Below are 27311 nucleotides of genomic sequence, written 5' to 3'. Positions count from 1 at the left end.
AATTCTTAGGTTTCTCTAAGAATAGCTCCTTCATCAATTTGTTCCTCTAAAAGGCAACTTTACATAAACTAAAGTAGTGACATCCAAATTAACTAAAAATATTGTTTCACAGGCATCATAACTATTTCCTTTTGTAATTTTTAGAAAAATTACAAACTAAGACATTTGGTCCTTTTTCTTCTTTCTTTCTAAAAAAAAGACAAACTATAACTGTATCCAAAACCTTAAGTCACATAACTACCATTGACTGGGTCCACTATCTAAACTCAACAACTTGGTTTACACTGCTAGCAATCCTTTTACTGTTCCTTGACTATTTAACACCTTACACAGCATCTATCCAAAACTTCTTCTCTCTTCAAGGCTCCTCGGATAACATTTTGAGACATACCCTTACAGAAGAATTTAACCTCACACTTTATTAAGAAAACATTTTATTAGTACTGAATTCCAGAAAACAATTCATTAGTCTTGAATTCCCTCTTCTCCCTCATAAAAAAAAAAATACTTTATTCTTATTGGAACTCTATACCTCAAAAGCACTTAATAATATTATTCTTCAATCTCTCCTTTGCTCTTGTCTCTGATGAAGAGATGGTTTTTTCTCCTAGCCAAAGGCTTGTTAAAATGCCTTAGTGGAAAAATAAGGAGAACCATATTTAGAAGCAAAAGAGCCTTTAAACACTTCCATTCTTGTGTTAAATTACACGACATCTGAACAATAGCTGCTAGTCATTGTGATTTGCTTGATAAAAATGCAATATGGGATAGGAGATAGAGAACTGGCCTTGAAGGCAGAAAGAACTGAATTTAAGTTCTGCCTCTGATGTATATTGATATATAATCTTTGGCAAGTCACTGTATGGGATCAGCACCATTCTACAATTGACAGTTTAGCCTAAAAACCCTTTTACTTGTTCAAGTGATCCTATTCTATCTCACTCTGCAAACAGATTGCCCCCTCTCCCTTCTTACTGGTACATCTCCTACTGCCTTTGAACCTATCCATGTCTCCCTCACTTTGGAAAAAAAGAAAAACAAAAAACCAAACCTTCATTCGATCCTTACATCCCTGATAATTATTGTCTTATACCTTCTCTACCCTTTGTGGTTTAAAAGGCCAAAAAGGCCATCTCCACTTTCTCTCCTCTTTCTCTTTTCTTAACCCCTTACAATCTGGCTTCCAATCTTATTATTCCACTGAAATTTTTCTCTCCAAAATTACTAATGATTTCTTACTTGCCAAATCCAATGACCATTTCTCAGTTCTATAAATTCTCTCTGGGCAGAGAGCTATTTCATGTTATTCTTTAGGTAGAAACTTTTTTTTTTTTTTTAAACTCAATGTCCTCTTCTGAAGATAACCCCCTTCCTGTCTTCCTTATTACTGTAGTAAGTTTCTATGGCTGGGTTCATTCTTCTTTGCCAGTGTATGCACCTCTAATTGGGGGGGAGGAGGCCGAGGGGGAAGGGTGCCTCTAGCTTCCCTTCAGCTCTTTCCTCTGAGCTAGAACTCTAAACCAAAAGCTCCACCCTCCTGCAAGTGCCAGCATCCCGCAGTGACCCCACTACCTCTGTATTCACCAAGTATGCTGGCTTGCCCAGGGCCAAGTCTCTGCAGCATGGCTGGGCTTGACATTCCTAATCAACCAAGGTTTCCTCAGTTTTCCTAAATTTAGATCCCTAACTCCTTAAACTGTCTGGGAGGTGAAAGTTTCTGTAGTTCCTGGTGAGGCTCCAGCCACACTCAGCTAGCCTCAGGGCTCCCCACCTGTTTCTGCTGAGCTAGCCCTCCTGAGGGCTTTCTTCAGATCTTCTTGGGTTGTACCTGAAGGAACCTGTTCTGCCCTAAGTCTTCTTGATTTTTTTTTTTTACCAGTCTATGTTAGTTCTGTGGTGCAAATTTGTTCTATTTGTGGGGAAGAGCTTGAAATTTACCAACCTACTCTGCCATCTTCCCAAAATCCTCTCCCAATCAACTCTTTCTTGATATGCTCTTCTCTATAGGTTTTCAGAACATGGTTCTTGTGCTATCTTAACTGCTTCTGCTTCTTCTGTCCCCTTTGTTGAATCTTTTTCCAAATCCCACCTCCTAAGTGCAGGTGTTCCTCAGGGTTTTTTCTTAAGCTCTCTTCTCTTTTACTTCTAATACTACTTCATGTAGTGATCTCATCAACTCCATGGATTTAATTACTATCTCTATAATGACTCTCAAATTTATCTATCCTTCCTCAAACCTTTTGATTCCAATCTAGCATCTCCAACTGCCTTTCAGAGATTTGGAACTGATGCCCAATAGACAAATTAAATTCAACATATCCAAAACAGAACTCATTTTTTTCCCCTCTAAATTCATCCCTCCCTCCTACTGTAGAGGGCAATACTATCTCTGAAAGTTTCTCAAGCTTGGAAACTAAGAATCATCCTTCATTCCTGACTCTCACTCTCCCATCCCATATCCAAACTACTGCTAAAGCTTATCAATATCAACTTTGCAACATTTCTTGAACATGCCCCTTTCTCTCTTTTGTTATTGTCACCACTCTAGTGTAGGCTTTCATCATTTCATGCTTCGAATTGTAATAGTTTCTTGGTGTGTCTGTTGGCCCTCAAATCTCTCCCCTCTCCAATCCAACTTTTATTCAGTCACTAGTGATTTTCTTAAAAGTACAGATTTGATTATATCTCACTCCTTTTCCAATAAACTCCAAAAATTCCCTATTACCTCCAAAAACAAATACAAAATCTTGTTTAGTATTCAAATTCCTTTATAGCCTAATTCCCCAACTCTTTGATCCAGTGATAATGGATTTCTGGTTATTTTTGGAACAAACCATTCCATCTCTTATCTCTTTAACTTTTTTCATCTGGCCTCAGACACTAATTTCACAACCCTGAGCAAATCACTTAACCCTTAAACAGTTTTCTCATATGTAAAATGATAGAGACAAGGAAATGGTAAACCTCCAGTACTTTTGACAAGAAAAGTCCAAATGTGGTCACAGAGAATTGGAAATAACTGAAAAAATTCAGCAACAGTTTTAAAGAGGTAAAAAGTAATTTCTTATTGATTTGGGGATTATTCCTAAATTAGCTGCCCTGTGTATATACTACAAACTTGTTATAGCAAAGATCAAAATAAATGCAAAGCTAAAAGAAATATAAATACACGCACACACATATACAAATGTCTGTGTGTATACACACACACACACACACACACACACACACACACACACATATATAATGTATGTGTGTATGTGTATATATAGTGGGCTGTTAAAACTCTAACCTGAGACTTGGCAACTCAACAAAATCTAATTCCCTATTATTGGTCTTATGGCTTATTATTATTGTAGCGGCTTATTTAAGACTAGTCTCATACCTCATTTCCATGGAATCAAAAAACTAATTGGGAAGAATCAGTCATCTACTAAGCATAAATTTGAATCCCTATAACTTCCAAATTTTCGAACTAATTCTGTACAGTTCGATAATCAAAGGGTATGATCAAAGAATTCTAAAAAGGACATTAGAGTTACTAACAACCACAAGAAAAGCAAACTAAAATATCTTAAAATTCCACTTCAAACCCATCAGATTTGCAAATATGGCCAAAAAAAAATAGGGAGGGGAGGGGGAATATAGCAATTGTTCAAGAGGATATGTGATAATTATTCATATGTACTCTTAGTTGAACTGTGAAATAGTCCAACCATTCTGGATAGCAACTCTGCAAAAAGTTATCTACTTATGTTATACCCTTTGATCCAACAATATTACTCATAGGTATACATATCCAAAAGCTCAAAAGCAAAGGAAAAGTATCTATGTCTATGAAAATATTTACAGTAGCATATTTGAATAGTTTGGCAAAGAACTGCAAACAAAATGAGTGCCCATTAATTGGGAAAAACTTTAAAAACTATGGTATAGTTGATGTAGTGAGCGGATAGTGTGCCAGCATTGGGTGTCAGGAAGACCCAAATTCAAATCTCTTTTTAGACACTTAGTCATATAATCCTGTACATATCAATTTTTTTTGCTTGAGTTTTCTCATCCATACAATGGGGAGGACAGTAGGCCCTATGTCACATGGCTGTTAAGAGTAATAGCACATTGCAAATCTTAAGATGATATATGTTAGCTTTGTGATTATTTTGCCATTAGAAATCACAAAACAGACAGATTCAGAAGAATCTGTGAAGACGCATAGTAAAGTGAGTAGAATCAAAGAGAACTTATAAAAATGACAATATGTTAAAGGAAAACAACTTTCAAAAACTTAAGAACTCTGAACTATGCAACAAACAATAACTAAGGATTAATGAAGAATCATGCTCTGCATCTCCAGGCAAAAAAACCAGACCAGAGGTACAGAATGAGCTACATATTTTCAGATATGGCCAATGTGGCACCTCATTTTCCTTGATCATACTTATTTGTTAAAGGGGATAGGATTCTGGAGGAGGGCATAGAAAGTAGGTGGGAATAGCATAAAGAAAAAAAAAATTTAAAGCAGCATTAATAAAGGGATTTTAAATATACACAGAAAAGAGAAGGAAGTCCAAAAGGGAACACGGACAAATAGCTTAGTGTGGATACTGCCATGCTAAATCTAATATATACTTTTAAAAATGAGCCGGACATAAAACATTCATGGTTTCATGGGCAAACCTTTTTCTGTTTTCTTTTTAATATGGATATTTGTCAAGTTCATAATAAAAAGTAAAAACAGAATTAGTTTATTAAGAATTAGTTTTGCTTTCACATGATACTAACATGGACTCATTATCTTACCAATATGGGTATTTCTTCTAATAACAAGGATCATAACTTGTAAGCTAAGGTCATGAAAAACTTTGTGATTTCCCCAAAAGTAAACCAGTCAACTCTCTTCCTCCAAAATTCTTTGTACAATCAGTCCACAAGCTAACACTGTTCAAGAGATAGACAGATGGACATATTTATTATACAGATTTTTCATACTAGTATATCAAAGGTTGGCTGTTAGGCCACTATGATTCTCCTATATATTTAGTTAGGCCAAACTACTTGATGATTCTAGATCTTATTTTGCAATGTAGTGGGGCTTAATGCAATCAGCACGATTTTATTTGTAAATGGGAGCATCTGGGAAATTATACCATCTATGAGGAAATGGTCCTGGATTTGAACTTCAAGCTGAATCTTCTTTATGATAGCGATACATCTCTAGCAAGCAATATTCCTGTTTTATTCAAGGGATTTTGTACACTTTTGACATACACAAGCAACATCTTTTTGGAGGCAAATCTTTAAGGCAGCATTTTACTCTAATGAATGAAATGCTGAACTTTAAATTTTTTGCATCTTTCCACTGGTTATGGTATGGCAGAGGTATGGCTTTTCTTCTAATATGTCATTAAGAATCTATAATGTCTTCAGTGTGTAAGTAGATTATTCTTATATAGGAAGAAAAGTAGATAGATAGTGGTTATTCATATTCCCTTCACTGCTTTTTTTTTTTTTTTTTTTTTTTTTGTAATAATAAGGTCCAAGATTTTTGATGGTTTTGGTATCTTTTCCTCCTTCAGACATAATGAGACTCAAATCTGTAACACTTTCAAATTTCTACCATCTCTAGCATAGATCTTTTCTGTATGTACTTAATCTAGCACAGCTATTTTTCCTATTTTTGTTTTCTCCCAGCACCACTTCCAGTTAATCTAGCAGTACACTTAGTTAATGACTATAATGTCAGAGTCCAAGTGTTGTTGTTTCATTGTCTTCACTACCCACAACTGAAGATAAGCACTCATTATGGTTTAACTAATTCAAATTCTTTCTATAAGTCCTACTTGTCTATCTTGTCTACAAGGATAGAGATAGATAATACAATTCTAAGCTTTTGGCATAAAAACAAAAAAGTAATAAATGTCAAGTTTAGTTACAATTCATGTCTACAAAAAAGCACTGATATTTATATCCCTGAATATCAAACTGGAATCAGGACTTTATTTTGCAACCAGTGGAGAAAGGATCAAGTATTATTTTAAGGAGAAGAGCTGAATAAATTATAGCACATTAATGTAATGGAATATCATTGCTTTATAAGAAATAACAAATATGAAGAATTCAGAGAGAATTGGGAAGATTTTGAAGTGATGCAAAACAAAGCAAACAGAAACAAGGAAAATATACACAACTGCTACAATTATGTAAGTGAGAATAATAGTAAAAGTCAGTTAACACAGATTAATTGTACTAAATAATGCATGTTCTAGAAAAAAACACATTTAGCTTCTTTTAGTGGAAAGGTAGATACAGTATAAAGCTGCATCTATAGTCAACTTCTCAGTTGCTTTTGCTTATTTTTTTCTTTGTTATAAGAAAGTATTTAGTGAAGAAGGTGATAACTGGAAATAACAATGGAAGAAGTGAAACATCTCATTGTAAATGACATCAGAAAACAAAATGAAGTTATGGTTAAATGCATATGTGCTTAACAGGTTCTCCTTGGAAAAGCAAATAAAGGACCAATAGGCATTAAGACAATAAGAAATCAAAGGTATTAAAACATTTCAAAGAGATATCTGGTCATTTTGTGTTAAATTGTCAAAGACAATTATGAAAATCATTGCAGTTTACACAAAAAATATCTCTAAGGGAGAACGAAGAGGTAAAGTTATTCTATAAAGAACTCAATAGCAAAGATATTCAGATGACATTCCAATTATCAACATCAAATAAAACATAAAACTGGAAGCCATATGCTAGGCAAAAGCGTTTGTCACCAAACTTGAAGTAAAATCAAAAATAGGAGGATTCCCTTTAAATGGTGAAGTCTTCCAGATGCTCATGTTTGCAATTAACATTGTACATTGACATTGACTGCATCAAACCTCAGACACTGCATAGATTTCCAACTTAAATTTAAAATTTTTCAAAAATCCAGGCAATATACCCAGGAAAAAACATGTGAAGACTGAGTGAAAAGTATCTAAATGGATGACCCATAGAGTTGGTCTGACAGCGCACATCTTTTAACAATTACAGATAGACAATGAACTGATTAGGAAGAAAGTATCCTAGATTGCCTTTCATAATGCATTTTTAATAATATTCTAATATGTCAACTTCTTCCTGAAATAAAGATCTACTGTTTTAGCTTAAATTTTTTTCTGATGATTCAGTGATGATGTGTCTGACCCTGGGCAAGTCACTTAACCTGATCTGCTTCAGTTTATATTTTTGTGAAATGAGCTGGAGAAGGAAATGACAAACTACTTTAGTAACTACTCCAAGAAAACCTAAAAGCGGCCATGGAGAGTTCAACATGACTGAAGAACAACAACAACAAAAATAAAATACAATTTGTCAAATTAAACTTTTACAATTACTACTGAAGACTGCATGGATTTAGGCACACTTGCTAATTTCTTCATTTTACCAAGTTAAGTTACATTCTTAAGCTACACAATATGTTTGGGGAAAATAAAGCTATAGAATTCTCTTATTCAACTCCTTTTACGAGATTCTCATACTTATCCAAGCATCTCACTGCTTTTAAAATTTTCTTCAGAGATTTATTCTATAAAGCAGCTTACTGTGAAAATGATATGATTAAATTCCTGTACACCTGTACACCTAATATCTCCCACCATTTGTTCTCAATAAAAATTCACTGCTGCATGGGTTTAGTCATTTACAATATCCCCATTGACATCTCCTCTATATTTTCTATATCTCCTCTAAACCACAATATGACACACTAAATTTTAAAAAGGCCAGGAGATACCATGAATACTATATGCATCCCTCTGTTGTTATTTATTAAATATTTGGCTCAACTTCTAGGTTCAGTTAACCACCTTTAGGCTTAAGTCCATAATAGTAACTTAAACATAAGCCTGATTATTCAGGTAATTAAACACATTCAAGAACATGAAATAAATGTTGTGTGAAAAGTAAGAAATTCAACTTTAGTCCTTCTTTTACAATAAGACTAAATTGTTTTAATTGTTATGAGCAAATGAGATTTTTAGGAGAACTTATTTTACTTTCCTATTAGGTTGAAGAAACCTTAGAAACTTTTAATTGATATATGATGTTGATAAAATTTGGACAATTTCATTTTTAAAAATCCATGTATTATGAAATGCAGTACATGTTTATATAAATCAATTTCCTTATTACATACTTCTCACAGGAATCAATAACTTTTTCAGAAGTAGCATGCCAACTTCTCATTTATTCATTCATTAGAGTAGAGGAAGGGAAAAGTGAAAAGATGGCTTGATTAAAGGAAATGAACAATTTACAGATGAAGAAATTAAAGCTATTTCTAGTCACATATAAAAATGCTCTAAATCACTATTGATTAGAGAAATGCAAATTAATACAATTCTGACTACCACTTCACACTTCTCAGATTGGCTAAAATGATAAGAAAAGATAATGGCGAATGTTGGAGGGGATCTGGGAAAACTGGAACACTAATGAATCACTGCTAGAGTTATGAAATGATCTATCCTTTCTGGAGGGCAATTTGGAACTATGCCCAAAGGGCTATTCAAACTGTACATACTTTTGGAACCACTATTGGGTTTGTGTCCCAAAGAGATCATAATAAAGGGAAAGGGATCCACATGTGCAAAAATTGTAGCAGTCCTTTTTGTAACAGCAAGGAACTGAAAATTGAATAGATGCCCATCAGTTGGGGAATAGCTGGATAACTTATGCTATGTGAATAAAATGGAATATAATTGTTCTATAAGAAATGAAGAACAGGTTGATTTCAGAAAAGTCTGGAAAGACTTCCATCAACTGATGTTTAGTGAAGTGAGTAGAACCAAGAGAACACTGTACACAGTAACAAAAAGATTATGTGATGACCAACTGTGATGAATGAACTTTGGCTCTTTTCAACAATGAGATGATTCAAGCCAATTCCAACTGACTTGTAATGGAAAGAGCCATCCATATACAGAGAGAACTATAGAGATTGAATGCTGATCAAACCCTTGTTGCTTTTAAGTTTGTTTTCTTTTTTTTTTTTCCTTTCTCATGTTTTTTCCCTTTTGATTTGATTTTTTTTTCTTTTTGCACAGAATGAGGAATATGGAAATATGTTTAGAAGAACTGCATATGTTTTAACATATTGCTTACTGTTTTGGGGAAGGGGAAGGAAGGCAGAGAGGGAGAAAAATTTGGAATACAATGTTTTGTAAAGATAAAATGTTAAAAACAATCTTTGCATGTATTTGGAAAAATAAAATACTATTTAAAAAAAAAGAGAGTGATCAATTTTCAACTTGACACAACCCCTAACAGAGTCTTTAAATCAGAAAACACCCAGTCTAAGGATGTGAAAAGGCCAATTGGCCTTGATATTCTAGTAAACAGAAACATAGTTGGGGATTCCCTGGGAGCAAATTCCCCTGTAAATTTAGACTTCTTGGCAGCACAGCAAATCAAGCAACAAAAATTAACCTCATTTTATGAGACAATGGGGTTAAGTGACTTGCTTAGGGTCACACAGCTAGGAATCATTAAATGTCTGAGATCAAATTTGAACGCACATCCTCCTGACTCCAGGGCCAACATTCAATCTGCTGCACTATCTAGCTACCCCAACTTATCTCATTTTAAACAGAACAATGCATTAATTTACACTAAGTGATAACATCCTTTGAACCCTTTGAACTTGTAGATTCTGGTGCTCCCATAGTTGTCTTAAACATATTATTAGTTTACTCTTTACTGCTCCTATTGCTTGTTATAGCTAATTTATATCCTGCTGTTACCATTTCAAGTATTACAGTGGTTGCTTTAAAATAAAGTTTTTGTGCTTTAAATAAAATTTTAAGAGAACTGTTTAGTCAAATGAATTTATTTTATCTAGGAGTCACATCTCTCCCTCTTCTGTCCAAAACAGCTTTGATTTTAAGATTATGTCTGGGGGGAGAGGAGGAATTATTATTATTTTTTTTTCTTTAAGCAAATTTCACTGAGTCACAAAATTTTAGATTTTAGGAGAGAACTCAGAAGACATCCAATATGCTAAGTTTACACATAAAGAAAAAAGGTCCAGATATCTCTTTCAAAGTAGACATTATATTTGCTCAAATCCCAGTTCACGAAACTAATTTAAATAATTCAAGTAAATATCCATGAGTGAAAATCACAAAAGAAAGTTACATAACAATAACAGTTGGTAATTCCTGGAAATTATTACCACAATTAAGCATCCTCATTTTTTGCCAATAGTTGTCTCCAGAGACATAGCAAAATAAATCTTAGTGTACAATGATAACTTTTAAGGCACTGAGGTAACACCCCCCCATCCCCCCCACCCCCGACAAGCTTGGCCCACAAGATATCACTTAAGCATGTAAAACTTTGCTGGGCTCTACTAAAATCAATAAAATCTTAAAATACTCTTCTAATTTGATGAACAGTCAAAATAAGATCATTATGACTAGAAATCTGTAGCAAAGCTAATTTACCTAATCAGCATGATTTTCTGTCTGTCCACACATAAATTCAGGATGAAAGGCTAAAGTATTGAGTATACATAGGAAACTTAAGGAAAAAACAATTTAAAAAATGTTTTCTCTTAACAACTCAAGGACAATTGTTAACAACATAAAAATGAGAATAGAAGAATTAAAACATTTTTAAAAAGACATTTTGTGACTTTTTTACTGAAACCCATTTTTGCTACCATCCTACAAAGAAGCAAAGAAAAAAAATCTGGGGTCTAATGTTAGAGATAAGTAGGGTTAAGAAATGAAAAAAAATTTGTTCTAGTTCAGTAAAAACTTAGCAATGGGTTTCTGTACTTCTAGCATCTAACCACTTGTTGGAGGATCTATTTCTGAGAGTTCATAAACATATCTAGTACTAAAGGAATGTTAATTTTTAAAGAAAAATATTAAATACAAATATTCTCTTATCAGAGTTCTTGGACAAAGTAGGAAGATAGTTACAATAAGAGAAAAATATGGAGTGGTTTATTTTCATGCAAGTCCCTTATGTCATTAGGCTGATTATGAAAAATCACCCTGAAGCAAATGGATGAAGTCCACCTCCCTATCTTTCTAGCACTTTGTGCTAGAAATGCCAATACAATGAATTGTATTATCCCACAAAGGGTTCTTACTGAATCAACATTCCAGCAAACAAGTTTATTTTTTGAAACATTATAGTCTAAATAAGAACAAATCTGTCTAAAATAGGAAGTCTTAAGGAAGGTGTCATAAAAAAACTATTTGGAACTACACCCAAAAGACTATAAAACTATGCATACCCTTTGATACAGCAGTGCCACCACTGGGTTTATATCCCAAAGAAATCATAAAAAAGGGGGAAAGACTCACATGTACCAAAATGTTTGTAGTAGCTCTTTTTGTAGTGGCAAAGAATTGGAAAATGAGTGGATGAAAAATTGGGGGATGGCTGAATAAGCTACAGTATAAGAATCTAATGGCATATTATTATTCTATATGGAAAAATGAATAAATTGATTTTAGAAAACCTGGAAAACTTTATATGAATTGTTGATAAGTGAAGCAAGCAAAACCAGGAAAACATTATACAGCAAGATTGTGTGATGATCAACTACAATAGACTTGTTTCTTCTCAGCAATTCAGCGATCCAAGTCAATTCCAATAAATTTTGGGTGGAAAATGCCATCTGTATCCAGAAAGAGAACTATGGAGATTGAATGCAGATCAAACGATACTATTTTTTTTTTTTTTTTACCCTTCTGTGTTTTTTTCTTGTAGTTTTTCCCTTTTGTTCTGATTTTTTTTTTTCTCTCAATATGACTCATGGAAATATGTGAAAACTGAATGTGAATATATAACCTAAAAAATCTAAAAAAAAAAAAAAAAAGTCTCATAAGCAGTTTACCTTTTCATATAGCCAGACTCACAAAGTGTTTTAAATGATTCATGTCTCCAATTCTTAAATTTATTCTTTTTTATTTAACAAAAACACAACTACCCAATGAAGTATACATTTTATCTACTTCAGAATGACAATATAGAGTTTAATATCTTAGTTGTAACATATCTTGAACTTATTGGTATCTTCCTTTATAGTTTTTTTAACAGAATATTTGTATTATATAATATATGCATTTTGATTGCAAATATACAATTGTTACAGCTAACTGATAAGGTATTAAATAGACTTATCTGAGCTAGGTAAAATTTATAACACTAGTTAGGCGATGAACTATAAGACTTAAAGACATATTTTTGGACATGACCAAAGTGAAATTTTTTTTTCTTAACAATATATATTTGTTTTCATGGATCTGAATTTCCTTTCTCCCTTCCCCCCCCCCCATTTCAAATAGGAGGGATAGAAAATAAATGACTGTTATTTTATTATTTTTTTTTTTTTATCTTTTTAGAAACAAAAAAAATTTCCACTGTTTCCATGGTCAAATAAATTCTAAGATCCTGTCTAAAACTAGGACTAAAACTTTTGGAACAAAATAATGTTCTTCATCTGGATAGTGTTGCAGCAACTTGATTCTTTATAATATTTCTTATACTCTGTCTTCACAATACCTTTTTCCCTTTCTCCATGACAGCAAAAACCAAAACTGAATTTTGCCAATGTTTGTTTCAGAATAGCAAAACTGGATTATGGTATAGTCTCACTTGCCAAAATGAAATAAGATAAAATACTTTACCACCTTTTCATCACTTTAACTATTACCTGCTATATATGACTTCCAAATCCTCTTCAGTCTTGACTAAGTCCTGATCTATTTTCACTACTACATCATAAAATTACCTCAAGCACATCACTAAAGGCATCTGCATAATTTTTACCTCAAGCAGGATCCCCTTTTCTTATCTCTGTTAATATAATAATTATTCACTGAGGCTCAAAATCTTGGAGTCTTTCTTTTTTTTTTTTAAGGAATGTAAAATTCCTGAGTGGAGATCATTTAGTTACTTAGATTCCATATTTCTAGCACAGTACTTGGTATAAAATTATTAGGATGGCCTAATAGTTTCCCTGTCTCTAATTTAAATAACGCCTTCCTATGAATATCACTTTATTTATATAAATCTACTATTAAAAAGCTGTCAATGACTCTGAGATACCACTACACACCTGTCAGATTGGCTAAGATGATAGGAAAAGATAGTGACGAATGTTGGAGGGGATGCGGGAAAACTGGGACACTGATGCATTGTTGGTGGAGTTGTGAATGGATCCAAGCCATTCTGGAGAGCAATTTGGAATTATGCTCAACAAGTTATTAAACTGTACCTACCCTTTGATCCAGCAGTGTTACTACTGGGCTTATATCCCAAAGAGATTTTAAAGAAGGGAAAAGGACCCATATATGCAAAAATTTGAGGCAGAACTTTTTGTAGTGGCTAGAAACTGAAAAATGAATGGATGCCCATCAATTAGAGATTGGTTGGGTAAATTGTGGTGTATGAATGTTATGGAATATTATTGTTCTGTAAGAAATGACCAGCAGGATGAATACAGAAAAGCTTGGAGACTCTTACATGAACTGATGCTGAATGAAATGAGCCGAACCAGGAGATCATTATATACTTCAACAACAATACTATATGAGGATATATTCTGATGGGGATATCTTACACAAAGAGAAGATCTAATTCAGTTCCAATTGATCCATCATTGGATGGATAGAATCAGCTACACCCAGAGAAGGAATACTGGGAAATGAAAGTGGACTACTTGCATTTTTGTTTTTCTTCCCAGGTTATTTTTACCTTCTGAATCCAATTTTTCTTGTGCAACAAAAGAACTGTACAGATCTGCACACATATCTAGGATATACTTTAACATGTTTAACATGTATAAGACTGCCTGCCATCTAGGGAAGGGGACAGAGGGGAGGGAAGGGAAAAGTTGGAACAGAAGTGAGTGCAAGGGATAGTGTTACAAAAATTACCCATGCATATGTTCTGTCAATAAAAAGCTGTAATTAAAAAATAAATAAATGAAAAGCTGTTAATGACTTCCCATTGCCTACAGGATAAAGTCCAAATTCAGCCTAACACAATTTAATTCAAATATCTTTTTCAGTATTATCATATAGTATTCCCCTACATGAATCTTCTTCTCCAGCCAAAATGATCTGTTCACTTATCTTCTGAACTTATCTTGTATTTGCTTACCTCTCAGGCCTTTACTTGGGTGATTCACTGTTAAATGGAATGTTTTCTTCTTCTCTATTTCAATCCTATTCACCCTTTAAGGGCTCCTTCCATCTGTTCCAAGAAGCTTTCTCTAACCATCCAAGGTGATCCATTTTTCTAATTTATGTATAACTACAAAATTCTACAAATGTTACCCTGTTGTAATTCTCTATGGAGCCAGCACAGTACCTAAACATATTAAGTTCTCAATTTTTGTGGATGGGTATAAGAATTAATGAATTTATTGAGCATCTACTTACTATGTATAAGGTACTATGACGGGTGCATGGACATAAAGGCAGGAGAGGTGACATGTACATATATATGTATATGGAAAGAGACTGAATTTGTGATTTCATTAATAAAAGTAAATTCTCTTTACGAAGGCAGGTCACCACTTTCTTTGCAGTTTCTGGCCGCAGGACAAAATTTCCTAACCTCTTTTCCGTACTACACATCCCTTTAACAGTCTGATGAAATTGTCATGAATTCCTTCTCACTGTACTTTTTATATCTATAAAATAAAATATATAGATTTATAAAGGAAACTATTAAAACTGTTATAAAGAGATTTTTAAAAATCAAAAAAAGTTTACAGATCTCAGGTTCACATGCCTATAATGCCTTAGAGAAGTGCCTCTAGTGCTGAAAGTTTCAGTGATTTCCCCAAAGGATCACTCAGAATGTGTCAGAGGTGGAGCATAAGTCTTTCTTGATTCTGGTCTACCTCTCTATCCATTACCTGATAGACTTGTCAGCTATAAAAATATACATATATAACATATACAAAGTATTTTTCCTCGAGGGAGGGAGAACTTGGAGGGAATTAAGAAAGTTTTGTGCAGAAGATGGCATTTATGCTGAACTCTAAAGGAAAGCAGAGCTTCTAAGAGGACGAAATGAGGAAGGATTGCATTTTAGGTGTGAAGACAGGCTTGTGCAAAGATATAAAGATGTGAGATGGAATCTGATGAGTGAAGAAGAGCCAGAAAGGTAGCTTGGCTGAACTACAGAGGAAAAGAAACAGTTTATCAAATGTTGCAAAGAAGAACAATGAGGCTGGGGAAAAGGCTATCAGAGCTGGCAATTAAGAAATCACTACCAACTTTCAAGAGAGCATCTGGGTACTCAGATGCAATTCAGAAGCCAGATTGCAAAGGAATAAGAAATGAAAAAAAGAGTAAAGTCAAGCAATGTAGAGAAAAATCTCTAAGAGTTTGGCTCTGGTTTCTGGAGGAAAAATATAGGACAATAGTTTGAGGGAGAAAGGTAAGGATGCAGTGTTTTGTTTTTTTTTTTTTTTAAAGAACAAGGAACAACTTATTGCAGCAGGGAAGGAATCCATAAAAGGTAGAAGATGGAAAGAAGGGAAAGGCAAAAACATTTATTAAGTACCTATTGTATACCAGGCACGGTGCTAAGCACTTTACAAATATTATGATTATGTAGAAAATCTGTCATAGTAGATAGGAAGATATGGGATCAAGGGTATGCATATAGAAGGGCAGATTTGGGTAAGAAAAAAGGGGTGTCTCTTTATCAGATATTTTAGTAAAAGAAGAGTACAGGGAATAATAATGGCAGATAGTTATGAAATGTAGAAAAAGACCAAGAAGAATAGAATTTATTTTTCCATAAAAAATGAGTCAAAAGTCCTCTAAGAAAATGGGAAGCAAGAGTGGAAAGAAGGCTTTAGGAAGGAATAGAGAATATAGAACAGTCTTTATAGATTAAAAAAAAATACAAAATCAATTAGGGAAGAGTAAAAGGACTGAGTAAGAGGCCAGTTGAGAAAGGATAACATAAATTTGTAATATTTTCAGTACAGTTGCCTTCCTTCAGCACACCTCATTAAGTAGGAATAGAGAAAGTGATGATGAAAGTAATCCAGAGTTGAAATTAGGCAATCATTTGTGGTGATAGTACAAGATGGAAAGGAACTTGAACGCAGTGTTAAACTGGTCAGCTTTAATGTTGAGAATAAGAAGAGAAGAAAAAAATCATTATTGCTACAGCAATGTATTATTGTAATAGCCTGGGAGAACATAGGGGGTGAAAGGGAAGATGAATAAGTTTAGGAGAAGGGATGACACAGACAGAAATGGAATTATAGAATATTATGATCAGATAAAGGAATTTCAGAATTCTCAACATGAAAGAGGAATATTCGTGTATAATGTAGAGATGAAAGATTACATCATTTCTATACCTCTGTATGTAAATGTGGTAGAATAGAAAAGACCATGGGGATTAATGAGACTGAGAAACAGGCAGACTACTTTCAGGGAACATTAACATGTATACAAGGAGGCACTGGGGAGAATGGAAAGGAAGACTGGGAGGTAGGCACAGAACTCTTTGAGAAAAGAAGAAAAATGACCATTACATTACAATCATTAGAATCTAGATTGAGTAATACAATTGGATGGAGTGAACCTCAAAGAAAGAAATTGCTAACTGATGGCAATGGAGCTCTGGGAGAGACTAAAATTTGCAAGAAGTTAAAAATCTGTTGTTCTGTACTGAGGAAAAAGTGGGATTGCAGGATCTGCAATTACCTTTTCTAGCTCTTTTTAGAAAGATTAACTTTAGCAAAACAAAAAAAAGTTATTATAAATAAAATCATGTCACTGGCAATCTAAAACAAGAGGACCTTGGAGATCCTTGGGATGTAACAACAACAACAACAAAAAATTAGTTTTTTAAAAACAGGCAGTTACTTCTTACAACAAAAACTGATTTGGGCATAGACCATCTACACCTGGATTCTTTTATTACTTAGGCTGAAACTTGATCTAATGCTCCAGGTGAATGACTCAGCTGTGATTACATTAGAAATGGCAAAGTCTCATGAAATGCCTTTCTCTCACATTTTTTGCTTGATTTAACCTCTGAGTTTCTACATTCATTCTCTAAAGATAGGTCATGGTCCAGAGTTGAACAGCTCGATATTAAAATTCAACAGCTGTCATTCTGCTTACTATATAGAGTAGCAAATGTGGCAAAGTCAAATGTGACCTTTTATTTATAGCAAAGCTACAATAAAACTGAACCCCCCCTTGTGATTTCTCTTTCTCTACAATATATGTATTTTTATATACATAAACATATATACATTGCATACATAAAATATAATTTAGTAGTGATCCAAGGAAATATCAATTTATTTCAAAAGTGAATTATAATGATAAACTATGCTGTGAATTTTCATTAAAAAAAGTCTTAAAGCATTATATAAATGTCAACTATTATTTTTACATAAGGTCAATATAAAGATATTTTTATTTCTTTAAATTGTATAGCAAAGAGGTAAATTCTACTTAGTCATGACACACATAGCATCCTTGGTTCAATTCTTTCCCTGCAATTTACAATAAAATAGAGAATATAAAGAGAAGTTTCTATGGACATATAAATGCTAAAACTTGAGATTTAAAATTCACATACAGACCATTTTCAATGCAGATCCTTACAAAATTACATAATTAAGAGATGGAAAAAAACTTCAGCAGCCATAGTCCAGCCTATACACAAAAGAATATCTATCATACTCTACTTAGCAAATGGTTGTCCAGTCCATGCACGCAGACTTCCTAAAAGAGAAACCCACAACCTTCTGTAGAAGCCTATTTCCCTTTTGAGTAATTCAAATTCTTGCTAAATTTTTCTATTATCAAGCCTAAATTTACTCCTTTGTAATTTCCACTTATTGCTCTTGGTTCTGAACAAGTTTAATCCATCTCCTATGATACAATCCTTTAAATATTGGGGATAGGTCCTCCTTGAGTTACCTTCAAGTTAATTACTTTGATCAGTCCTCATATATCACATGCTCAAGGTCCCTTACCATCCCAGTTGCTCTCCTCTGGGAATGCTACAGTTTATCGATGTCCTCTTTAAACTATAGTGCCTAGTACTGAACATAAGTATTTCAGATGAAGTCTGACAAGAACAGAATATAATGGGACTAACACCTGTTTATTTCTGGAAGCTATGCCTTTCTTAATATAGCCCAAGATTTCATTAGCTTTTTTGACCGCTACATTACATATATGACTCATATTGTGCTTGCAGTCCACTAAAAACCTCTAGATCTTTTTTAGAACAATTCCTATCTTGCCTTTCTCATCTTATGCTTGTAAAGTTGGTGTTTTTGTATCCAAGTACAAGACTATACTTATTTCTACTAAATTTCACTTTATTAGGTTCAATCCAATCCAATTCAAAAGTTTATCCCAGAGGCATCAAATATGGCCACATGCATTCCACAATACTCCTGAAAGTGACCCCAAATAGAATAAAATGTAACTGGGAAGTATTTTACAAAATAAATAAAAATATAATGAATGCTGACAAATAAAATGTAGATAAAACTAATAACTGACTTTCTAAATCAATACCTAGCCTGCAATAATCCTTATCCCTTGGTACCAAGTTTCAATTTGAATTTGCCACTGATCTATCTTGTCAAGATTCTTTTAGGAGTTATTCCACTATGGTACCTATCTCTCTCAACTTTGTGTCATCTGCAAACCTAATAAGAATACCTTTCTATGTTGGATCCTAATCCAGCACACCTGATAACTGTGGGCATCCTCCACGACTCTGTCCTGGGACTTCTTTTTCTTTATATTGGTGATCTTATCAGTTTTCATGGTTTTAACTATCATCTCTATGCAAATAATTCTCAGATCTATTTATCCAGTCCTAAACTTTCTCCCAACATAGTTTCACATCTCCAACTGCCTAAAAGACTTCTAGAATAGAATGTCCTGTATTCACTTTAAAAACAACATGACCAAAATTAAATTCATTACCTTTGTCCTTCTCATCTTTCCAATATTAATTTCCCTATTTCTGTGGTTGATACCACTATTGCCTCAGGCACAAAAGCTCTCAACCTAGGTGTCATTCTTAACTCCTCACTCCCACTTATTCCTCAAATTCAATCAGTTGTCAAGTCTAGTTTTAATCTTCTTAGTCTGTATACTTCCTTCTCCGATATTACAACCACTTTGGTATAGGTCCTCACTACAACCATCAACAAGATGATAATTATTTCCACTGCCTCAATTCTTTCCTCACTTCCAACTATCTACTCTGTTGTCAAACTGATTTTCCTTGAGCACAGGTTTGATCATTACCCCTTTATAAACTCCAATAGCTCCTATTATGTCCAGGATCAAAAATAAAAATTTCTCTTTGATTTTCAAAGTTCTTTATAACCTGATTCCTGCCCACCATACTCCTGTGTACTTTGCTGTTTCTCACTCCATCTCTGGGGTGAGAAGTTTCACTGGGCTGTCTCATGCCTAGAATTCTCTGTCCTTAGCTCTACTTTTGTGCTTCCTTTAGGTCTCAGCTAAAGTCTCATTTTCTGCAAACAGCCTTTCTCAGTCTTCTTTAACCTTAGTACCTTCACTGTAAGAATACATCCCAATTTATCTTTTATGTATCTTATTTGTACATAGGTGTTTGCATATTTGTCTCTCCAATAAAGACCTAGATTTTGAAGAAAGCAAGGACTGCTTTTTGCTTATCTTAGAATTCCTAGCACTTAGCACAGGAGTTGGCATATAATAAGTATTTAATAACGGCTAATTGACTAACTAAACAATATAGGGTAAAAGATTAATCTCTAAGATGCTCAAGGATTGATCTTTAGTGGTTTTTAGATATGCCCTTTGCACATGTCCATTCTTTCCTGGAAATAATACTTCTACTCTGGTAACAACCATACAGCCTCTCCAAACCCCACACCAAGGTATAAATCTAAGGTCCATCCAAATTTTACCTCTTGAAATAAAGATGTTATGTCACTAATCAGGATAGACTTTGTAAAAATTATTTATCAGAGAGATACAAAATATGCGGAAAAATCTGAATGCCACCAAAGTTTGACAAAATAACACTCAACAACCAGAGGGAAAAAGATGTAACATAAGCCATAACAAATAATTAAATATGTAAATATGAAATTTCTCAGATATATATATCAATCCTATCACTTTTTAGTCTTATGTTTTGGGCTACTTGGAGGAAAGGTATAAAACAAGGTCACTGTGTGAAAATTACCCATTCAAGTTGTATGATTAAGCTTCAATGTAGACTCTAACAATAACAATTTCACAAACATCGATATTTTATTAGTCGCCTGAGTAGTATGCATGAGATTTTATGATATGGCCTACAATATAACTATGCACTGGAATAAAGCCATGAAATATATAAAAATTCATTTTCATAAGCTATCTTATTAGAATAGCTACATTACCTTAATGACAACCAGAAGAGTTCTTATCCTTTAAGCTGGAACTCCAAGTAGTTACATTATTTGGTCAGATTTCCATGAGGAAATACATATTTTGCCCATTCTAAATCTGATTTTCAGACTGGAGAGCATTTTCAAATTTAGCTATTATTAGTCAAATCTACTCTTTAATTCTTAACTGGAAAAATTTTATAAATTGTCAAAAAAAATTTCTAAGTTAAATGATCTCTAGTGAACATTCTGTTTTAAGATCCATATCCACTTGAAAAACTCAGAATGACTGAAAATAGGGTAAATTCAGCCTACAAAAAAAGATCAACTAAAAAACCTTAAAAAAAAAAAAAAAAAAAACACCCTTCAGTTTCATGAATTTAAAAAAAGCCTTCCCGCCTTGAAAACCTCTTTTATCTGCTCCAGCTAAGTATAAGCATTGATCATTTCTCATTTTTTATATTTGCATGTGTCCCAATAAGCATTAAAATTTGCTAAAAATACAGTCTCTGTTCTTAGGTGGAACCCTACTAGATTTTAGAACAAGAAAGATCTGCTCAAAATGGAAATACTTTGATATAACCAGTTGAAATCATTTTTTTTTTCTTTGAAGCAAATATACATTAAGAATAAGAATTAAAAAAAAAAAAAAAAAAAAAGACTGCTTTGAAGTGAAATGGACAGAGCAGGCCAAAGCTTCCAAGATGAGCCTAAGAATTTCCTGACCACATTTCTTTTCACAATTAAGTTCTGAGAGTTGTTTAAAAAGCTGATGAATTAAATGTCTCAATAAATAGCTTCAGTTTTATGAATCTAGAGACATAATTCTATAGCACTTATTTTCCTGCCTTTCCTTCTTTTCATCAATCTCCATTTGTTGTTTACGTCTGCTAAAGTAAGTTACCAAGGCTCCTCTTCTACAACTCACTGCACATGTAGCTCAACAGTTGTCCTGCTACCTCTCACCTCTATCCCAGTAAGAAAATAAAATCATAGGTCTTCTAACAACACCATGCTTCCTGCTCCCACCCCTTTTTATGGTCAACATTCCTTAAAATATCAAAATATGCTTCCTTAAATTAAGATTTTTATTATTTTAGGGTACACAGATTTCTATATTCTCTACTACTTCTGGTCAATTAAATTAATAAAAGTGAAATGAGTATGTTTATGATGACAACTTAGTTTACTGACAACATTCCTCATGTCACAGGATAACTGAGGTCACCACTACTCTGGAAAATATTTATTTATTTATTTAACTATCAGATTTTAAATTACTGCAACTTAATTTCTTATTGAATGCTTACAGTAGGAATATCCAACTAGTTAACTGGGTTCTACCATTAGACCTTGAAATGTTTCAGGATTCCAAAGAGGAAAGTACAGCTGGCAATGACACTTAAGTCCCCCTCCTTCTTACATACACATTATCCAGCAGACCTCAAATTTTGAAGAAAATAAAAAGTAACTCTTCCTTGTCTGTTTAAATAAATGATTACTAAATTAGATCATGTGATATTTTTAAAAATATGAAAAGGATTATAAAGTATTAAGTTACAAACAACTCAAATATATTAACTTTTTCTTTTTTTCCCTTTATCTCTGCTCTGACTTGGTAATATCAGCTCCCATTAATTCAATTATCATCTCTATGGAGATTTATCTAGTCCATTTTTCTGACCAATCTCACATCATCAACAACCTATCATTAGTTACTTCATCCTGCATCACATGAAGAAGTAGCCCATTCCCTTTGCAAAGGTAAATGCCTATGTATACCCCCTTCATATCATTTCATTCTGTCTCCTCCAGAAGATTATCCCTTCACCCCAACTGTGCTACAAATCTTCAACCTTTCCCTGTCTACAGAGTTGCTTTCCTATTGCCTGCAAACACACTTAAATACCACTTAACCTCTAAAAAAAAATCCTTCATTTGATCCTTACTATTTCTCCCTTAGCAATTGTCCTACATCTCCCTTACCTTCTGTGGCTAAACTCCTTTCAAAAGCCATCCACCACTGCCTCCACTTGCCTTTCACTCTTCTAAACTCCTTACAAAATGGCTTTCAACTTTGGTATAAAAACTATTACTAAAACTGCTCCCTCTAAAAATCTTTCAACTGTCAAATTTCATGGCCTTTTCTCAATCTTCAGCTTTTCTGACTCCTCTCTCTTCAACTATCTCCTTTTTAGCTAGGTTTTTCTAACATTATTCTTTCCTGTTTTTTTTCCTATCAGTCAAACTGCTCCTTCTCAGTCTCTTTTCTTGGATCTTCATCCTTGTCATACCTGAAGAATTCTGTTTCTTAACAGTGGGTGTCCCCCAAGAATCTGTCCTAGGCTCTTTTCTCCATACTATTTGATTTGATGATCTCATCAATTCTCATGGACTCAATTACCATTTCTCTGCAAAGGACCTCAATTCTATTTATCAATAAATAACTTCTCTTCTGACCTCTCGTACCTGCAAATTAGACACCTAAAACTGAATGTCAATTATCTTAAATTCTTAAATGTATACATGATGGAAGCAGAATGTCATCATCTTTCTTCAAAAGTCCTCCCTCTTCTGAATTTCCCTTTTATTGCTGAGGCCATTATCTTTCCTAGTCACCCAAACTCACTCACCATATCCAACTTGTTGCCAAATCCTATTGATCATACCTTCACAACATCTCTCATATGTCCCCTCTCCACTTACACAGTCATCACTCTGGTGCATATCCTCATTACCTCCTACCTGGACTTATATAAAAAAAGCCTTATGGCTGGCTGGTCTCCAATCTCAAGTCTCTCCCCAACTCCAGTTCTTTCTCTATCCAGCTGTCAAAAGTCATTTTTCTAAAGTGCAGATCTGACATATTACTTTTCCTACCCAAAGTCTAGTAGCTTTCTGTTACCTTCAGATTCAAATATAAAATCCTTTATTTAGCTTTTAAATCTCTTGACAATTGCCCATTCCTACCTTCCCAATCTTTTACACCATACTCTCTTCAACATACTCTTAAGACCTAGCAACAGAGGCCTACATACAGCATCCCATTTCCTGCTTCCATGACTTTTCATCAGCTGTTCCTATGCCTAGAATATTCTTCTTCCTATTAGTCTCCTAGTTTTCCTCAAAACATCAGTTCAAATTCCACTTTTTGCAGGCCTTTTAAGACTCCCAATTGCTTCCATCTTACCTCTAAGATTACTGCCAATTTATTAAATGCAGACAAAATATATTCTGGAGATCTGAAACAGGACTCTGCTCGGTGAGGGCGCTATAGAGAGAAAATTCTAGGGTCTGAGGTTGGGAAAGAAGTTTGTGAAGGAAGTACAACAGAAGACTGTAAAGGGGTTTAAGAGGAGAAGGGAAGTAGGTAAGATGCCCAGACCTGAATACTTAAAGATATTTTGCCCTTCAACTCCGAGTACCTCTGGGGCAAGGATCATATTTTTGCTTTCTTTGTATGTTCAGGGCTTAGCACAGCGCCTTATAAGACAAACACTTAATAAATGTTTGCTGTTGTTTTAGGAAAGAATTTGATTGAAGGATTTTGTTGGGAAAATGATAACGAATCTCTGAGAATAAAGCAAAAATAAATGGGCTTCAATTATTAAAGAAAAAAAACTTTGACTAGACATAAAGAACTCTTAACACTGCAGTAGTAAGGAAAGCTGTCAAATCTCCCTGAGGAGATCCCATCTGCTTAAGGAAGGTTTATTGATGATAAAATGATGATATCAAAAGATGACTACTGGATTTCTCCTGTGCATAGAAATCCTTCAATAAAGGAGCCCTTTGGAAACTGAGCAAGTTTTTCTACCAAAAGCCATTTTACTGAGCTTATCACTTATAAAAATGAATTCTTTAAACTTCAAAACTATTCCTCAAATAATGATGTGCTTCTTTAAAGATGAAAAGAATTACAATATAACGTAAGGGATGGAATACTTTTTAAGAATTGGCATCTAAAACTTCCCTCTTCTCCTGAAAGCTTTTTTCCCTAATCTAAAAATAATAAAGGTAAACATCACTTCAACAATAAGTTTTATTGGAATAAGTTTAAATTTTCTCTCCACATCCTAGAACAGACATCTCAGATTTGTATTAGCACATAAGAAACAAAATGCAAAAATGGCTACTCTCTAGTCAGATATAAAAAGTAAAACAAAAAGAATGATGGAAAAGAAATGTGATTTTTAAAATGTTAATAATCAGTACTCAATGTTAGTAACTAAAAACTAACCAGAGTTAGTGGAATTTCTTAATATCATCCTCACCTCCCATGTGATCTCAGTTTTTTGTTTGTAATATTAAAATTTTATAATCCCACCTAAGTTTTCGTTGTACTACCAATTAAATTTCATTAAACTATCTATTAATATTAAATGTTCATTAAAAATGTTTATTTTTCCACATATACTATTTAAAATGTTAATCTCTTGGTTTGATTACATCTTGAAATCTCTTTAATCAATCCATATGTTAATACGATTCAACTCTGAATTCCCAAAGAATTACTTCATTTTCCTTTCTAAGCAAAACAATAAACACAGCTTAGAGAACTGATTCCTGTATCTCTGCAGCATTAAGAAGACAAACAGAACAAACATACAAAACCTACAGAGGTAGGTCTATGAGAAGTTCACATTATTACAAAAACAGCCCAATCAATCTAAATTTTAGGAAGTTTTGCCTGTCTTTCCATGTTTTAAACCCAGTTGCTTGGCTCAATTTAACTATTGTTCCACACACACAGCCACGGCAGTACTGCCCTTAAATAGCTGATTGAGAATTAAAAAATGTAACGACACTCTGGACAAGTCACAATCTCTAGATAGTCTCTAAGTCTTTAAGCATTTTAAGTTTTGACAAGTTGCACTGGTATAGGAAACTTTTCAGTGGAAAATCAAAATGTGGTTCAATTCTCCAGTGGTTCTCAAAATGTGATCCAGAAACTTCTGGGAAGCCCCTTGCAGGAAGATTGTGAGATCAAAATCATTATCGAAATAATAATGCTAAGTCATTTTCATTTCTAATACAATAAATATCAATAGATATAACTCATATTAAGGAAGACTCTTTGGGGAAGGGTTTCCCAATAATTTTATAAAATCTTACAGAAGGATACTGTCCTATACCAATAAAACCATGGGCTCAATATCTATACTCTTGTCTTACATTAATTGTAGATTTATTTTCCCTGATAGTACCTTACTTCCAAAAATGAGTACCAAGAATTTCAATTTCACTTTTAATCACTCAATGATACCTATGGAACTACAGAGACTAGTGCCTTTAGAGATGTACAGATTCTTTTTACAAGCTACCAGTTTTGTCTTTCTGAGAACACAATTTTTTGATAAGGCTTTATTTCCAAAACTGGGATTCTAATGTCTGTAATTGCAAAGTACATGATGTTGACTATATTCTATGTGTCTAGAACTTTTCTCCCAATTATCCTTACAACTTTCTTTTGTTATACATACCTTTGGGAAGTTTAATAAGCTAGTACATGTTCTACAAAGAGCAAAAGGTCCCATAAGAAATACCAAACCAGGGACAAGAGGTAGACAAAAGTAAGAGAAAAGAGAAGAACAGACTGTAAGCTAGTCTTTGCAGGTACAACTATACACTGGAAACATTTTCAGGCATAAAAGACAATGATGATTATTATGCTTGAGTTTCAAAGTACTTAAATGCTTTCTTTATAAATTGCAATTATGAGTTTTAATAAAGCCATAGAGCCGACAGGATCCTAACACTGTAGTACAATAAGAAAAACATCTGATAGCACAATTTTTAGTTGCATGGTCCAATGAAAGGCAAACAATGGTAGTGGTATAGAATATTGCCAAGGAAGCAATAAATGTCCTTGCTGCTGCCATTTTTTGAATTAAAAATATTGCTGAATACTAAGAAGTATTTGACAAAGCAGTCATTTATGTTTACAAATCATTTTTAGAGATTAACATTTCACCATCCCCCATAACCTCTACTGATGAGACAATTTTAAAGTGAGCTCACAAGTTAAAACCATCTTAGCTCTTCTGTTCTTTATATTAACTGAACAAATATGAATATTCTCCAGAAATCTATTCTCAACAACACACACAAATTGTGAGACAGAAAACACTGAAAGTGCAGAATCACCTGAGACACACACTTCAGAGACTACCTACTGTTGGCTTAGAGCCTTGACATTTCTAGCAGGCTTTGCTGTTACTGGGAACCCTTAAAATTCTAATGTGTTATTTAATTTTTAAAGTACTAATAGGATTTCTATTTTGTGATATATCAGAATGGAAAATGCCCCATGAGATTTATTACTACAACTTCTGGATCTAGAAAATAAACAACACACTTCAAAGGGAGAATCTGAATCTACGTGTAATTCAAAAGCTGTCAAGAAACAGAAGCAGGTAGAAACAGTGCATACTCAGGGCAACACCAGCATTCCCAGGCCCCTCTCACCCAGCGGAAACCGTTAACTCTGGTTGGGGACTGGCCAGCTCTCACCTCTCTGAGTATTTAACCTGTACTAATGCCATTCTCTTGATTTTCCCGATCTCTCCACGGAAGGGCAAAACACTTAAATATTCAGGTCAGGGCATCTGGTCCACCTCCCCCTCTCCTTTTTTCCCCTTCACATACTCCTCTTACATTTTATTTACAAACTTCCTTCCCGTTCCACAGACGCCAGGATTTACTCTCTACAGGATCCCTCATAGGAACCCCAAGACCTGTTTATCTGTGTTTCTCTGGTTGTCCCACCCCACCCCCTTTTCCTTCAATATCCAATTACTTTCTACTTTTTCTGATTCTCAGTGCCTCTTCCCTCCCTCCTCCACGCCTGAGAGAGAAA

The 27311-nt window shown here is 33.9% G+C and overlaps 1 protein-coding gene across 1 annotated transcript in view; it reads right to left on the bottom strand.

Moving 5' to 3' along the window:
• The window catches only part of MOSMO (modulator of smoothened), a 65257-nt gene that overhangs the window by 37460 nt on the left and 486 nt on the right, over nt 1-27311 (bottom strand). The gene's annotated exons all lie outside the window — the stretch shown is intronic.

This window comes from Sminthopsis crassicaudata, chromosome 1, assembly GCF_048593235.1.
Source record: "Sminthopsis crassicaudata isolate SCR6 chromosome 1, ASM4859323v1, whole genome shotgun sequence".
NCBI classification, from domain to species: Eukaryota; Metazoa; Chordata; class Mammalia; order Dasyuromorphia; family Dasyuridae; genus Sminthopsis; species Sminthopsis crassicaudata.
This window is presented reverse-complemented; position numbering and strand designations above follow the sequence as displayed.